The sequence below is a fragment of the Rousettus aegyptiacus genome, unplaced genomic scaffold (genome assembly GCF_014176215.1).
Source record: "Rousettus aegyptiacus isolate mRouAeg1 unplaced genomic scaffold, mRouAeg1.p scaffold_m13_p_5, whole genome shotgun sequence".
NCBI classification, from domain to species: Eukaryota; Metazoa; Chordata; class Mammalia; order Chiroptera; family Pteropodidae; genus Rousettus; species Rousettus aegyptiacus.
Window position 1 is genome coordinate 106,237,164 of NW_023416308.1, and position 18,505 is coordinate 106,255,668.

At 35.5% G+C, this 18,505-nt stretch overlaps 1 protein-coding gene across 1 annotated transcript in view; it reads left to right on the plus strand.

The window, feature by feature from the left end:
• The window catches only part of HSD17B12 (hydroxysteroid 17-beta dehydrogenase 12), a 125,942-nt gene that overhangs the window by 49,083 nt on the left and 58,354 nt on the right, over positions 1-18,505 (plus strand). The window lies entirely within an intron of this gene.

Here is an 18,505-nt window from a genome sequence, read left to right on the forward strand (position 1 = left end):
GTCTGTTTAACTTATTTAACCATCACTGCTTCAGCTGGACATTTCTGTGAGAATGATTTTTCTGAAATGCCAAGCACATTTAAAGGATTAGAAATTTTGTCACTGTCTGGTAATTCTTGAGGTTTCTCTTCTTAAGTTTAAGTAAACACCGATTAGTCTTTGTAAGCCAATCAGAATAGGGTGCTTTTAAAAATTTAAAACAAAGAGTTGGTTGCCAGTATTGTTCAAGTATTCTGTTTCCTCAGTGATTTTCTGTCTGCTTGCTCTTGTCATTTATGAGAAGGGAGTTGAAATTTCTGACTCTAATTATAGATCTGTCAATTTCTGTTTCCTATTTCTCTGTTATTAGGTGTATTAACATTTTGGGTTGTTATGTCCTGTTGAAGAAGTCAGGCCTTTATCATGAAATGACCTTCTTTATTCTTGGTAATATTCTTTGTACTGAAATCTACTTTGTCCAACTTTCTTTTGATTAGTGTTAGGATAGTATATCTTTCTGTCTTTACTTGTAATCTATATGAACTTTATAGTTAAACTGAGTTTCTTATAGACAATATAGATTTGGTCTTGCTTTTTATTCAATTTGATGATTTCTACCTTTTAATTAGTGTGCTCAGACCATTTACATTTAACGTCATTGTTGATATGATTGGGTTAAAATTTACCAATTTACTCTTTGATTTCTATTTGTCTCATCTGCTTGTTTCTTTTTATTTTTTTCTTTTTACTGCCTGCTTTTGGATTAATAGCATGTTTTTAAAATTATGCCATGTTATTTCCTTCTTTGGCTTATTGGTTGTATATCTTTTTTCTTTGTTTGTAGTGATTGCTTTAGATTTTGCATCTTTAATTTGTGTATCTTTAACTTGTCATAGTGTACTATTTCATATATAACATATGAACCCGACAACACTATATTTTTATTCCCCATACATTTTCTTCTATATGTTATGAACCGTATAACATTATTTTTGTCTTAGTCAATTATATTTTAAAGAGAATTACATTTATTTTTAAAGTCTTTTATATTTATACACATTATTATTATTTTGGATGCTCTTCATTGCTTTGTGTAGAAAAAGATTTTGATTAAGAATCTTTTTCTGTCTGGAAAACTTCCTTAAACATCTCTTGTAGTGAAGGTGTGCTGGTGGATAAATTATTTTTGTATGTCTAAAAAAACCATTACTTTTGAGATGCTTTTCTCGGGGTATAAAATTTTAGGTTGACAGGTTATTTATTTTTCTTTCAGTACTTTAGCAACTTTGATTCACTGCCTTTTGGCTTGGGGTGTTTCTGACAAGTCTGTTATTTTATCTTTTTACCACTCTGCATAATGATTTTTCATCCTCTGGTTACTTAAAATTAAAAAAAAAAAATTCACTTACAGTTGGCATACAGTATTACATTAGTTTCAGGCGTACAACATAGTGATTAGACAGTTGTATAACTTATGAAGTGATCACCTCAATAAGTCTAGTACCCATCTGACACCATACACAGTTATTGCAATATTATTGACTATATTCCTTGCACTTTACTTTACATCCCCATGACTGTTTTTATAATTGGCAATTTGTACATCTTAATCCCTTTCCCTTTTTCAACCATCTTCTGCCTCTCTTCTGGCAGCCATCGAAATATGCTCTGTATCTAAGAGTTTGTTTCTGTTTCGTTTGCTTGTTTATATTGTTTTTTTTTTAGATTTTCAGATGACTTTTAAGATTTTTCTCTTTATCATTGGTTTTAAGTAATTTGACTATTTTGTTCCTTAGTATAGTTTTCTTTATATTTGCTCTACTTGGAGTTTGTTGATTTTAAATACAATTTGTGTTTATAGTTAACCATTAGTTCATCAAGTATTTTTCTATCCCTCACCCTTTTTCTGCGACTCCAGTTATCCATATAGTAAACTGAAATTGTCCCTCAACTCACTGAGGCTGTCTTTTTTTTTTTTTGGTCTCTTTTCTTTCTGTTTTTCATTTGGATAGTGTCTATCATTATGCCTTCATATTTTCTAACTTTTTTTTCTGTAGTGTCTAATCTGCAATAAACTAGTACAACCATAGTGCTTACCTAATTCGTTTACCTTCTCTTAGGAATTGCTCTCCTAAATCGTCTATTGTCGAAGGTCTGAAAACCATTGTTTCATATATTTTGTACAATTTTTTTAGTTTAAGGTAATAGCATGAATCTGGTCTCTGTTATACCATCATGGCTGGAAACAGAAGGCCTCCTCTTCCTCCCTATGCCTCCCCCCCTTTTTACTGTTCTACATTTCCTGGTAAATATAATTACTATCTTTTCACATATCTATAATTGTTTGGTCTGCATTAGACTTTAAAGAGGAAAGGGGCTCAATCCTTTTGCAAATGTTTGCCTTAGGCCTGGTGTAGTTTAGGGGGTGCCCACTTAGCAAGTATTGTTTGGGTGGCTGAAGAGCCATTATGAAACCTCATGGTATTCTAAATTTGCACAGAAAGGTGCTTTTGATATTTAACTTATGTTCCAATTTTGGTGCAAGTGGTTTTCTAAGCTAATAAGGGTTCCTGTTGTAAAGCTGTCCAACTAAACAATTTCACCGAGTGTAGCTTATTTCAGCTTCATTACTGTTTGTTACCAATCGTTGGCTCTGATAGAGAACAACATCTGTAATATGGGTGGATGTTCTGTTAGAAACGCAGCATACCTACCAATTAGTTGGCCCAGCCAAATTAGCCCGTGTTGGTCTGCATCTCCAATTAAGGCAGCTGCTTGAATGTTGCTGTTACACAGCTGGCATGAGGCACGTGGGAGTGCGTTGCACCATGGCCCGACGCTAGCTATACCTCTTAATTAAAAATTTGCTTATGTTGGTATGGTTTCTTTAAAACAGTAAGTGGTTTTTCCAGTTGGATTTTTGATGGTTCAGTGACTTTTGTGTAAAGGAACTTTTTTTGGTTGTTGAAATGTGGGACCAAGGTGTTTGAAATGAGGCTCATTTAAGTAGATGATTGGTGGTTCTCCTCCCACAATTTAATTGTTAGTTGTTGTTCTAACAATTGGATAATTGCAGTTTGGGGGGTATAGCCTTCAGCTGTAAACGAATTTGTAGAAAGACATTCTTTGAAACATTTATAAAGTTCAGTGATTTTACGTAGGGATTGCTTCTTTTTTATTGTAGAAAGTACTTTGAAAGTTTTATGGAAAAGGTTTACTTTAATTTGACTTTTCTGTCAGTGAAGTTATATATTTCTTGCTTGTTTTCCATTGTTTGGATAATCTCATTATACCATTACTTATTAAGTGCATATTTTGTTACATGCTAATCTTTAAAATAAATACAGACAATTAATTTAAATGTCCTAGTGCTGTATGTATACTAGAATCAAAGAGAAGATGAGTCCACTAAAACCAACAGGAAATTTCATAAATTTTGCATTATTTTATTCCTTTGTGGTTAAAAAAAAAAAAACCAATAGAATTAATATTTAATGATAGGCTTACACAGAAAAAATACTGATATAGAATCAGCTTTTATTATACTTCCATTCTGTTTTCTGCTGTAGAGATGTATAAAATCTAAAATGCAGCCACTTTTCAATAACTGATCAACTGTTAAGCCACAAATTTAAATATATTCGCTTTTGTGGAACACGTAGAATTACATTTAGGCACGTGTAGTTAGGAAAACACACTCCACACGATTTTAAAAGGCATCTGTGCTTAGGAACTACTGATGGACTAAAACCCTCACTTTATAAATATGGAAACTAAATATGAGAAACCAGCTCATTCCTGGTTAATGGCAGAGGTGGACAGAGTTCGGATCTTTGGCTTCTGCATTACGATGGACTCCATGACCACTATGCTCTTAAATGTACTTTAAATACTGTATTTCGGTAACTGAATGGTAAATTCGGGGAGGTACGTTTCAAGAAACGTAATGTTAGAATAACATAAAGAAGAATAAAAAAGTTGCTAAATTTGTATTGTGATTGTTCGAATGCGGTTGCCTGTTACCCTTATTATCATCGGATCATTTAAAGGACAAGCGCACATTTTCAATTAAAATGTATATATTTATTCCTTCTTATTTTTTAAGACAGCCATGTCCAATTATGTATTTAAGGATGACTTTATATCAGTAAAACCCTAACATTACTAAATAAGACTACTGATATTAAAACAAGCTTTGATTAAAAGCAAATAGTTTTATAGTCATATTTGAGATGTTTCCTGAATAAGTAATGAAATAAACATTCACAGTTGCTCCACAGAACAATTATGAGGACATCTGGCAAGGTTACCCAAGATTACACAGTAGGCAGGAAAGCTCATCTTCAATCGCAGACTATCTAATTGCAGATGTCGTTCTCTTCTACTCCTAGGTGATCTCTCTTGGGATGTTTCTGATTATCCTTCCCCCTCCCCCAACTTGTTTTTTATAATGATCCAGAATTTCAATGTGCCTTGAATATATGCCTTGTTTTCCAATCTTGAATGGCTGAAGAATCCATGTTTTTGACTCCCATTTCTGAGTTACGTGGAGGATACTGCTGTTTACTACCTAGTTCTAGAAAGCCTTTATTCATCCTTCGTATGTCTTCTGGCAGTGGTTTGTGTGGCTGGGTATTGGACCACCAGCGAGGTAATTCCTACTGCTTCAATGTTAGTCACTCCGCTTTGATCAGTTTTGTACATTGAGTTTTGTGTTCTTTGGATAAAAAATTCAAGTCTATTGTAATGAAGTTTGAAAACTATTGCTGTGGAGATCTCCCCACGCCTCTGCCATTTATTATTCTTTTCCTTCTAACAAAAGACCTGTTTTACTCAAGGCCCGTGTCTCTATATATCTGGCCTTTCATCCTCTTCAGAGAAAGAAATACCATCTCCAAAAGCCAACCTCTTGCTAGTATCTTGATCCCCAATCTCTTCCCAGTTCCTTAGGAACTTGTTGCTATAGCGGTCTTTTCCTCTAATATCTCAAAGCCACCTTTTAGACAAGTTTTGTTTGTCCCACTTTTTGTTTTAAAAATCAGCACATGTCACTTAATCACATAAATCTTAATTTATACCTTCTGAAAATCCAAATGATCAGTTAACTCTAGGCCCCATCCATGCAGAGCACCCATTGGCTGGAGTTGTGAACCAGTTGCCTTTGAGCCGGGGCCTGGTCACCTGTGACACACCTCCGCCCCACTCACACAGCGCATGTGTACATACTTCTGTTGGGCCCTCTTTAGTCACTTGAGTAACGTGCTTAGTCCCTGAGGACAATTGAGTTTGCAACCTCTGTTACCCTTTACAGTCTTTCTAAGAGCACATCTAGAGAGAAATTCTATTTCACTTGCAAGGCATGTAGAACATTTTGTCGCTTGGGTATGTCTTATTGTCAATGAAATATATTTTTTCTAGTGTGGTATATTCATACTTTATAATATTATTTCCATTAATTTTGCTTTTGTCTCATCATAAAGATATACCTGTAAATGCTAATACTAAAAACGATATAAATATAGAATGTAGAAAAGCTATGAAAATACACATGTTCAGGTTAATGAGCGATCACAAAGTTGAGGGAATCCTATGCTCCCTCCCAGTTACTACTCCTTCTGTCCTCCCTAGAAGTAACCACTGTCTTAATTTGTAATATTATCCTTTAATTGAGACTTGTTTGGACTTTCTGTACATTGCATAACAAAGTATGCATTCCTTTGAGTTTTGGCTTCTTAACTCAGCATTACATTTGTGAGCATCATCTGTATTTTTACATGTACCTTTAGTACATTTCTTTTCATCCTTTATGAGTATACCACAGTTTAGTTATCTGTTCTATCGGCGGACAGTTGAGTTTAAGTTTTTGGTTATTATCAATAATGTTACTGTGAACAGTCCTGCGATGTCTTCTGGAGGACATGTGCGTGCCTGTCTGTTGGATCTATACCTACAGGTGCACTCAGTCCTGCAATATACTAATAGTCTCTTTGTCATGCATAAGGCATTGCTGTTTCTTTCAGGGCCTTTGGTATAAAGATTTCAAATACATTTCTTAAAATCATGTTGCAAATATAATAGCAGACTCTGAATTAGCATCTAGACCTTATTCCTTTTGTGAGCTACACAGGAAATGAAAACAAAGCAAAGTGAAAAAGAAAATTTAACGAGACTGAAAAGTAACTATTTTTATGCCTTAACGTTTAGTACTTTTTATGAATTTTAAATCTAAACAAACAAAAAATCTGAACATGCGTATGTTTTGAAAGCTGAATATTAAATCTTTTTACTAAACTGCTTTAAAAATTTTCAACTTACAAAGGTTTTATGTTTGTTCACCTGTCAGTTTGCCTTCATTTGGCATCGTTCCAAGTGGTGAGTAGTTAATAGAGAGGAGACCGGATATGCATTTGAAAGATCATATTAAGGATGATGGAAACTGTAAATTAAGTAGAAAATGAGCAGTTGTAAGACCCCCCCCCACTCTCTACTCTTGTTTTATCTTAAAAGTTTATTCTTGAAAATGTTTTAGAACAGATATGTGTATTCACGTCAACATGTACCATTTAATGACATCATGAATTAAAGTATTTTTGTTATTTTTTGGCTTTGCCTTCCTTCTTTTCATCACTCTTTCACATACGATGCTAAAATGTTATTAATTGAATTTTCTCCTGGCACAACTACAAAATGATTTCTGCAAAAAAGGGCTTAATGTTACTTAAGTAATCATTTTACATAGCAAATTGCCTCCGGGACTTTTATACAGTGCAGCTGCTTATAGTAGATGAAGGAAATCAAGTACTACTACAAAGACTATTAGGAATATTAATATATTTTTAGAAGTAAAATATCCTGTGTACTCACTTGTGATCCTTTATGAATGGAGAATAAATCCATAAGAAGATTACTTTTTCTTGACTAGAATGGAGCATCGTGGGAATGAATGTAGGCTGTTTCTGACCTTTTTTTAATGCCTTTTAAGTTGTCAGAGTCTTATGAATGGGTTTGGGGGAAAGAAAGTATTACCAAGCCCTTTTGAAGATGTTTAGAAAATTGAAGGATATTTTATGGCCAAGGTATCTTACTAGATTTAAAAATATTTTGTAGTTTATTTTTTGAAATAAGCTTTAATTTCTAGAGCAGTTTTAGGAAAGTTGAGTGGAGGGTAGAGGTATTTTCCTGTATTCACACAAAATCCTACACACCAGTGTGGTACGTTTGCTACAACTGATGAGTTTATGTGGATATATCACCCAAAATCCATAGGGCAATGTAAGTTTCTCATATTCTTAGAAGGAATACACTTAACTCTCACATTTTAGTTATTCTGCCTGCACAATGTTTCTCTTTGATGTCTGCATTTGGCTTTTTCCTTAGCTCATCATCCTTTGACTTAAAAAAAAATGGCATGGAAAGTATATTTTTTGCTTTTTGCCCTTTTATTTTGTTAAGTTTAACGTTTAATGTTTTTAAAAAGTGTATTTTACTATATGCCTGTCTTTTCTGGGCGTATACTGAAAGGGATTAATTTAGATCCTGGGTCAGAAATGCGTATGCTCACAGAGACCATTCGTTCAGTGGAAATGAATCAAGTGGTCTAGGGCGAGGCAGGAGGGAGTGGAGGCCTCGAGAACCCTCGTTGCTTTGTGGCAGTGCAAACCTCCAGTGCCATGTTTTCTAGCTATTTTTTTAAAAACTTAAAGAGGAAACCAAGATGTCTTACGTAAAACGTTATAATTTTATATCTATTTATCTCTAATTGGGGACAAACAAAATTGAGCGCCCAGTAATCTGTGGGCCACTATTTTCATTTTTATCAAGCCATTATTTCTATAGTGATTAAGCGTGCGGGCGGACTGTTTTAAGAGCTTTATAGAAATCGACTCATTGAATCATTGAACAACTGAGAGATTGGTACTTCTATTATCCTATTAGAGAGATGATACAAGTAAAAAAATATAGACCAGTTCAGTGACTTCCATGAAGTCGGCTGGGTTTACTGCCTTTAAGATTTGTGGATTATTTCCCTCAAAATGAGCAGTTAGACTTCCTAAAGATCTGACTGAAAATACATACAGAGAGACATGGAATTTATTAACAATAGGCATATTGTGTCTTATATTTTATGTTAAATTGTATGACGTTATCACTGGAAGAAACTTTAAGCACCATTTTTTGCTTAGAAATAATTGAAAGGTATAGAAAAAACAAGTCAATAAATTTCACTTCTTAAGGATTTAGTATTCAATCAGTTATATAATTGGATCCATTCATTACCTGTGACAGTACAAATCTGTTGCACACTAGAATTTGACATTACAATTTAAATAGAGTATTATACCATTTTAACAAATCTGAAATAGGCAGTTTCTTAATTTCAAAAATATTCTCATTTTTAAAGAATTGTTTTTGTGTCACTCCCTATCATTCTCACCTTGCTTTATTTTTTCTCAGTGACATTTATTATCAAATCCGACATATTATAGTTTTACCTGTTTCTTGTCTCTCCCCGATACTCTCTAAACTTCAAGATAAGCAGCTTAGTTTGGATCACAGCTAATATCCCAGTATCTATAATAGTGCCCGGCTGATAGTAGGCACTCAATAAATATTTGTTGAATGAGTGAATGAATGTTGTAGCGTCAGCTGCCTCATAAAGAGACTTTGGAGGATATGCTTTTGATCATCATGAGACTATCCAGATTTGAATTACTTTTATCAACAGATGCAGAATGTTCAAAGCCACGTTTCCAGACATACTCTGAGAGTTTCAAAAGTGAAATTATAGGTTAAATGTAGTGATAGACCTCAGCAGGGCAAGAGTAATTATAAAAGCGAAATTTTGTTAATTTGTTCCTCACAAAAATTTGGCTCTAAATGTAAAGCTGACAGCCTCACTTGATAAGGAAGCAGGATCTGACTTCATTAAGAGAGAGCATAGCTGGGAATAAGACGCTTCTCCAGTGCCAGATACCTGGGTTTCTCACACGGGACAAACTGTTTCACTTGAATTTCCTCATCTGAAAATAGACAGTCCTCATACTGTGTTGTAGGATTATCGTGAGAATTAAAGGAGATAATTTACATAAAACACTTAACACAGTGCCCGGCACGTGGTAAACACTCAAAGGTTGCTACTGTGTTTTATTTCAAATAGCACTATGAAATGAGAGAAATGTTTACGTCAGAAATAGAACGACAGAGTGTTCCACATTGTAAGAGGAACACATTCAGCTCTGGTGCCCAGCGTGGAGTCTGGCCTGTAGGCAGGCTGCCGTGGACGACGGGCTGTGGACCTGCAGGGCCTGCATTGATGCATTGAGGATTACTGCCAGAGACCACTGGCCTGGGTGGGTGACACAGAGAGTCCACGTGCCTCCAAGACAGAAAGCTTCAGTTCCACACTGTTGGGTTCGAAAGGAGAACTGACCGAGATTTGGGAACTGGCATATAAATGTGCAGGCCCTGAAGCCTGCTTTTGTCAGGATACTCAGTGAATCTGCCTTTCAAGGGGAAACGAATATGAAACCAAGTTTAAGAGGCCGATAAACGAAATCGAATGCCCAGGTTTGATTTTTGTTTTTATTTTTTAGAGAAAGTACAACTGTGGTGCCTGCTGTAATACTTAACAATATAACTACTCCCTCTTGTCAGATATACAGAGGAAACCGAAATAAAACCACACAAGCATGCCACCTATTGCCCAGAGAGTTTGAATGTTTAAGGGCACCAGGCGAAGAGAGCCTGGCATGTCCGTTTCTATGGCAGAAGCAGCCTGTGCTTGGATGAACATTTCCAAGATTTGCCCCAGTGACTCATTTTCCTACATCGAGGTCTCTCCAGCACGCATCTCTCTTCTGATCAAGTTTATTTCTTTATGTATTTAACGACTTGTGGCCTGGCTCTCTTTATAGTTCTTATAGGCCTGGGAGCCACACTTGACCAAAGGGAGTATTTTTTCTTTTAAAATGACAAGAGTGTTACTTGTTTTCTGAAATTAGCCCACTAATTAAAACAAACTCTACAGAACTGTAAAAAGTGATTCCCTTTTCTCTTTAAACATACATACCCTTTCATCTGACTATTCTACTTATAGAAATTTATCCTACAGAAAAAACTTGAGCAACACAGTATTGTTTATAATGGTGAAAAATGAGGAACTTTCTATTTGTCTTCTCTTTGAGCAGAGACAGCCAATCCTCCCTGGAGCTATTAAGAGCTGGATTCTCTGTGTTAATACGCCAGCTTATTCACTAGGCAGTGCGAACATAAGCTTCTACCTCGTCTCGATCAGTACTTCCTTCCAGACCTTGATATGGATGATTAAAACTGCAGTCATGTGATTTATCACCTGTCTTGACCATAATTATGGGGGCAAAATAGGTGACCTGTGTCCACAATGCTCTTGAATGCTTCGGCTCTGAATGGTTCTTTAATATGTTACTCAGATTCTGACTTTTATGACTGCATGTTTTGTTGCCTGTGGTACATACAGCCTTACCCAAATTCTTCCTAGACCTTCCCTCAAGGATGGGCTTAACTAGGCTATATGTGGGTTATGATTTATTTTGCTTTCTTTATTTCTATATATTTTTTTCTCTCTCTTATTATGATGTCTTTGACATGGGGAGAGGCCTTGGAAGCAGGGGCATATGTGAGGAGGGCAACCTAGTTGCACCCATAACTCCTTCCGGTCAGACTGCTTTAGTTTTGGCGGTAACAAATATAAACATTTTGTAGTCTCCCCATTGAAATTCTGTGTCTCCTAACTTGCTATGATATGTTCTCTTTCTTCAGTACAATGAATTCTTCCTTTGATCTGCGCCTACTCATACCATATCTTGAATGACCGATTAAATTAATACAGCCCAGGTTTCTATATAATTTAAAATGTATATCTGTATGTACTGACATGGAAGGCCATGTTTAGTGGAAAAAGCAAGTTGCAGAGTAGCATATTTAGAAGCCTGGTCTTTTGTTTAAAAGTAAAAAAAGCCACATGCCACAAATAGTAAACTCATGAACCAACTCTGTGTGTGTATAACATATGTAGTTATGCATCGAAACAGGTCTGCAAGATTACAGCCTCGACTGTTCGCAGTGATTATTTCTGGGGAGTAGTTAAACCAAACATATTTACTCTTCCCACTAAAACCAAGAACAAAACAAAGGCACCCAATCTCACCACACCTATTCAAAATAGTGCTGGAAGTCCTAGCTAGATAAGTTAGGCAAGAAAAAAAAAGAAAGAAATAAAAGAGATCTACATAGGATAGGAAAAGGTATATATAGAAATATATATACCTCTGATATATATAGAAATTCCCTAACACACCAACCAAAAAACCCATTAGACATAATAAACAAATTTAGTAAAGTTGCAGGATCAACATGCAAAAATCAACATGCAAAAATCAGTTGCATTTCTGTATTACCATGAACTATCTGAAAAAGAAGTTTAAACTTTTTAACTTAAAATAGCATCAAAAAAACCTTAGGAATTTATCCAAAGGAAAGATGTATACACCAAAAACTGTAAGATACTGTTAACAGAAAATTGAAGATACAAATAAATGGAAACATACCTCATTTTTATGGATCAGAAGAGTTAATATTATTAAAATGTCAATACTACCCAAAGCCATCTAAGATTCAGTACAGTCTCTAGCAATATTTCAGTGGCATTTGCCACAGGAATAGAACAAACAATCTTAGAACTCATAAGAGACCACAAAACAGCCCAAATGGCCAAAAGCAATCTTGAGAAATAACAAAGCTGGAGGCATCACAGTGTCTGATTTCAAACTGTGTTACAAAGCTATCGTATTCAAAACATTATGGTACCGGCATAAAAACAGACACATACACCAGTGGAACAGAATTTAACAGCCCAGAAATCTATCTCAAAAGATTTACTCTTTTGAGAGTCATGGATCTTTTTGTAAATGTAAATGGTTAAAAATTTTTATTTCTATTTAAAACCACGTATGTACGACAGGACCTCGGATAACATCGTTTTGTTCTGTGTCATTTTGTTATAGCTGTAGGAACTTTTGTTTATATCAATTAGCCTGTCGTGAAATTTGTTTCGTTATACATCATTTCTCTTAAAGTCTCAGAAACTATCGATGATGTTAAGTGAGGACTTATCTATACAGATATTTGCCTACAATTTTAGGGCATTCAAGGGACTGCTTTGATCCCACCAATGTGTATTGGTATTATTGTCGAACATCGGTCTTATTCCATCTGTTTTTAAGTACTAAGGAAACCCCTCATTTTTGCCTTCGTTACCCACATTCTAATAATTACTTACAGGCAACTGTAACGGCAATGGAAATGACGCTGTCTCTGTCTGCTACAGAGAAATTTGTTAACACTCTTCCTTGAACTTAGGTTTCTAAAGGCCCATATTGTCCAAAGCATTCTCCTAAATTCTAAGAAGGCAGTTTTATTGTATGTTAAGTGGGACTAACAAACATGTTTTAAGGCCAAATTTATGATATGATAGTTAGATTTTTTATATGCTATATATATTTGTATATATTTCATAGTAAATTGGGTCCTCCAGAAATCAATACTTGGAGCATAATTTTACTATTTTAAATTATTATGGAGGCTAAAGGTATTACATGTTTATGTATTTGTTATTGGGCTTAGCTGTGATTGATTTTAGTAACAGAAATTCCAATTTTAAAATTGTGCGTGTGGGCAAATGGGACTGACTTTTCAATATCTGTTTGTGACACTTTTTGTAAATGATTTGGGCCAACTATGGGGTTGCTTATAGATCTTTAACATGAAACTCAGTAAGTAACCAAGAGCTTGTTTTACTCCTAAAGAGTTCAAATATTTATTTAGACTTTTATCCACCAAGTGAAGCCCACACATTTATCCTTTCTTAAATTAAGACTAAAATTACTATTTTATCAGCCTTTATTATGCAATAGACATGAAAGACATTTGTGTGTTTAGTATCAAGGATAATTTTCAGTCATCTAAGCTCTGGAGGAGAACCCCACAGCCTCCCTACTGCATCTCAGGTGATGTATCCCATCCGGCAGCTAATTCCTCTGTGGGACACTACCCAATAAGTACTTGTACTGTGCCTGTGACATTGCAAAATGGTCTTTTCTGAGAGCAACAACACCCCAATCACAATAAGCAAACTCAGCACTCAGGTCTTGTTTTCTACATTGTTTTCTAATAAAGGATCTGGGGTTCCTGGGAGAAATGGCTAGTTCCAGGGCTGCGGCAGGGAGAATAGAGGATGAGGTTGAAGTATCTTGTGCCAGAAAACAAGAAAGTAGTCAAAGAAAAATGAGGACTTGTCAAAAAGACACAGAAGCCAGCTCGAAGGGGCTCCCTCCCATTAACCAAATCTGGACAAAATGAGCATTAAAAGGATAGAAACAAGTTATAATCTATTGAATAAAATAGGAAACTGTCAGTTCATACTAATGATAAATAAATGTAATTTTGGTGAGGAATGGTACTTTATAGTCTAACAGCATCTCTACAAAATACTGAAATACTTGTTAAGTATGCAGTATTGGTATAGTGGTGAGCAAATTGTTTTCCAAAATACTCATTAATTACAAAGGAGAAAATAATAACTGCACTGTGGAGGAAACTGGAAGAAACCACCTTAAGAGATCAGTTATCTTCATCAATAATGGGACATTTGAAATTGTGTAATACCTGATAGGATGTGATGAGAAACAGAACTTCTCTTCTGTGCTATTTCGTCTAAGGATGCATAACCTGAATTTAATCATGAGGAAACATACAAACCTAAATTGAAGGACCTCTATAAAGTAATTGACCTGTAATCTTCAAGGTGTCCAAGTCATAAAGTTCAGGAAAAGTCTGAAAAACTGTTCCAGATTGAAAGAGGCTAAGCAGACATGGCAGCTAAATGTGACTCGTGATTCTGATTTGGATCCTTTTGCTGTAAAGGACATTGTTGGGAAAATTGGTTAAATTTGAACAGGTTCTGAGGGTTAAAAGGCAGGAATTTATTCATCCATGTCAATTTCTCGATTTTTTTTATGGTAATATATACTGAAGCAACATTCTTAAACTTTTTGGTCTCAGGACGGTTTTATAGTCTTAAAAATTTGAGGGCCCCAATGAATTTTTGTTTATGTGGGATACATCTATCAATGTTTACTGTATTAGAAATTCAAACTGAATAATTAAATAATTGTTTAATTCATGTAAAAATAATAACAGTAAACCGATTACATGTTGACATAACATTTTTTAGTAGGAACTATAATATAACTATATTCTGAAACAAATCACAATTCAGTGGGGAGAGTAGCATTGTTTTACATGTTTGCAGATCTCTTTGCTATTCGGCATAGTAGAAGACAGTTACCTTTGCATATCTGCTCCTGCATTTAGTTTGTTGTGATATGTTCTTTTGGTCGGCTTATGAGAAGAAAATCTGTTTTTACATGGTTATGTAGTTGGAAAAGAAAATGATTTTAATAGTCTTTTTTAAGTAGTTGTGGATATTCTTTGATACTACATCAAAGTGTCTTAAATGTAAGTTTCTTAAAGGTTAGTTGCAATATGGAATCTGAAAACATATCAATGAATTTTTCATACTCAGTTATGCTAAAATCCATTTGTCTGCTTCACACTGCGAATAAGTCTTTCATCCATCATGGTTTTGTAACTTTATCCCTTGGTCATTGGAAAACACTGGTTCCTCAGTTTTGCCGATCTTAAAAAAGTTGACACAGTACAGAATACCACAAATATCACCCCCAATCTCATCAGAAAAGTCTTCTCTCTCAAGCTTATGATGGTAGATAGAAGTTTTTCAAAATTCTGATTTTCACTAAAAGCTTCAAATATTGTTGTTGCTTGGGGTTTTTTTTTTTAAAGCAACAGACTCATTTCATTTGTTTTTTTTTTTTTTTAGAATATGTCTGCCAAATCTGAATAATCAGTTTTTTCGTCTTGTTTTCTTTCATGTAAAATGGTGCCCCATGGAAAGAATGGGGCTAATTCAGCTCATGACTCAATTTCACAAATGTTTTTCCTCAAGACACCCATTTGGTACACAGAAAAAGGGCTTTATGCATACATATCATTTTGTTACACGGAACATTAAAAAGACGTGACTCAAGGGTAGAGATTTAATAACATTAATGATTTTACTCCTTCATCAAGGGGCATCCTTAAACGAAACCGACTTTGTTCTTTTTCACTGCAGGTAAGTGAGGGATATAGTGACTTCCACTTAGATGTTATTGCTCTCCTTCGTGTTAAGGTTCCCGCAGTTTTACCCACCACTGCTTTCGTGCCATGAGTGCAAATGTCAACACACTAAAGCACACAAATAATGCCTTAGTTTTTTTGACTCTCAGGGGCATTCAGGGTCATGGACCACACTTTGAGAACCACCTTATTGACGTTTTTACGGACATCTTGTTAGCAACTCAGTCTAACATGGTTCGGGAGGCAAAGTTACATACACGGTGTTTGTAATTTCGTTTGAGATTATTTCAAAATGAGAAAAACATAAGTAAATGATGGACTTTCAAGTGTTGAAAACTAAAATGTATGAGAATAATCATTTGCAAGTTTCAGCAATATACCAGGAAGTTCTTGCGCAGATCAAACGATGTAATGTCATTTAGCAGAGTTCTTGGCATCTAGTTGATGCTTAGTAATTGATAACTGTAATAGTTACTATTCCTGTTTAGTTGATAGAATGTTAACTTCCACCCCATGCTTTTTACATGGTACCTCCATGTTCGTTAGGGGATCCTAGATTGGGATGAATTGTGTCAAGTTCTTATCCTTAGTTCTAAGAGTAGAGAAGGAGACTAAATCAAGCACTTTTGCTTTTATTTTAATTTAATATGTGAAAATTGCTCTTTTAACAATTTAAATAAAGAGGGGTTTTTTTTTGTTAATGTTGAAGTATATCGATCTTCAAAGTGTTAATTTTCATAAAGATTCATTTCAATAGCCGATATTTTCAATTTTATGGTAATTTTTTCAAAAGTTCCTGGTTTTGTTTTGTGTTTTAAAGAAATAAAAGCAACTGTTAAGCTTCTTTTTTCTAAATACCAAAGTGAGAGACTCAGATCTTGAAAAGGATACTTTTTTCTTGTGGCAAGATTTCACAAAACCAGAACAGAATCTTGTAGAACAAAGTGACAGGTTAAAATGAAAAAAGGTTACTTAAAAAAAAAAGGACCTCAATCAGCATTTTTAGAAGAAAGGTACTGTGTGATATTTGACTTCTAATTAATTTTAGCTATCTTTCTCTTTGAAAGAAGGGAGGAATGTTATGGAGGGTTGCAAAAATATCTCTTTTGCTTTCCAACTTGATTTTTAGTTCATGGTCATTGCATGGAAAATTGGTCAGCTCTGGCCCAAATCTCCTTGGTAGCAATTTCATTTTTCAAGTCAAGAAAGAGAAGAAGTAAGCTACCTCAAGGGAAAAAAACACAAAAAAACAAAAAAACAAAACTTACTTTCCTAACAAATAACAGAGAAACATTTTATATGCTAAAAAGAAATGCTGCAACATAATCATAGGAACATTGCCTCATGGGAAACTCTGAAGCGTTTTTCAGTTCCAAGATATGATGGTTTATTAACCAGATTTCTAAAACCATTGTGTCCTCCCTCTCCCTAAAGCCACGTGTCTAATCAGTCATAAAACCTCTCAGCATCTCACTCAGAAGTCTTTCCACACCGGCCCGCCTCCCGGCGCCCCTGCCGCCTCTCTCCTCTCGGCCCTGTTCTGCCGCGGGACTAATGCAGCGGCCGCTGTGTTCTCCCCGTCACTGTCACTTTTTATAACAGACCGCGTGTCCTCTTCTCTCCCACTAGGATTTCCCTCCTAAAAAAACAAGCGTGATCTTGTCACTTCCCTGCTAGTAGCCTCTGCTGTGGACTTATAACACAGGATGAGATACAAACTTGTTTCAAGGCCACCCTCATAGGTTGTGACCTGTGCTTAGAAGGGCCCAGGCTTGGTTTTATGCTCCGCCATCACCATCTTGAAATTCTTAATACTTTTTGAACAGGGGGCTCCACGTTTTTATTTTGCACTGACCTGCATAAATTATATAGCTGGTCTTGCTTTTTATCTTGGCACACGCAACCTCTACCAGCTTCCTCCTATAGAATTTTTTCTTGTCTTTTCCCCCTATGCACTACACCATTCACGGGGATTCTTACAATATGCTGTTCCTTCTCCCCACTTTTTGCCTTTGCCTCCTTCTCCCCATTCTCTGCATGGCCTGTTCCCATTCTAAGACTCAGTGCAAATGTCACCTCCTGTTTAAAATCCAACCCTGCAGGTGTGAGTTGCTTTCTCTTTGCATGCTTTGTTCATATTTATTAGAGCAACAGCTGGGTTCACACATAACCCTTTCACCTGTGACCTGTTTGAGTGTATCTCTATTATCCTCAGAGAAGAGTCTGACATGTGGGCACTACTTGGTATGTACTTCTCGAATTTATTTCGTTGAAACATAGTTATTGATCTTTTGTAGTGTACCATGTACTGCTGGCTCTGAGTGCGTAGTAATGAAGAAAACAACAGACATGAACTCTGCCCTGATAAAGCCGACAATTTAGAGAGTGCGATGCTTTGCCAGGTCACAAATGCTTGTGCTCCTGAATGAAGGAATGAGCATATGGCTAAGGTTTTAGGGTCTGAGTTCAGGAAGGGAAAAATTCTGCCTCCTTGACTGGTGGTGGTGGTATTATAAGCATTGGACTACAAGAAAGTCCTGCATTTGGAAGCAGTCCTAAGTTCATTTTTTTTGACATTAAAGAGAAAGGTAGACATCAGAGTTCTGTGCTTTCATCAAATCTGAGACACCACTGGTTGTGAAACAGTGATGTAGCTTATAAGCGTTAAGAAAGAAAAGTCACCAATTAAATTGGTATGCCATCACTTAGAAGGCATCCTGATTTCAAAGATAAAAAGTGAATAAACGTGCATCTTGGAATAGATGAAACCAGTAATTCAAAGGTTAATGACAGAAAAATTGAGCCAAAGAAATGCTTGGACACTAAAGTCATGGCTAAAAATAATATATCATGACCACTGATTCCACGGATGATACAGGAACAAATAAATCACTTTTTAAAGCAGAGTTGGATGTGCATGGTGAACTTGAAAAAGTATATGCAGCTGATACAAAGAGGAAAGATTTAATGATACAGATAATGCCTCCAGCAGCCTGTGCTAGTTATGAAAAAATTACATTTGATGTAGCCATCTTCGTACATATCGGCAGATGTAAGAAGAAAACATTTTGTGTAAGACTTTACAGTTTCTATAGGATGGATGTTACTTTTTCTTTTTCTTTTTTTTTTTTTTTTGGCTTCATTTATTTTGGTTGATATTGGTTAACGAAATCCAATAAGTTTCAGCTGTATACTTTAACAGTAAGACATAAATATATATTTACACTGTGTGTTCACCTCCCATAGTTAGATTTTTTTCTGTCACCACATGTTTGACCCCGTTTACCCCGTC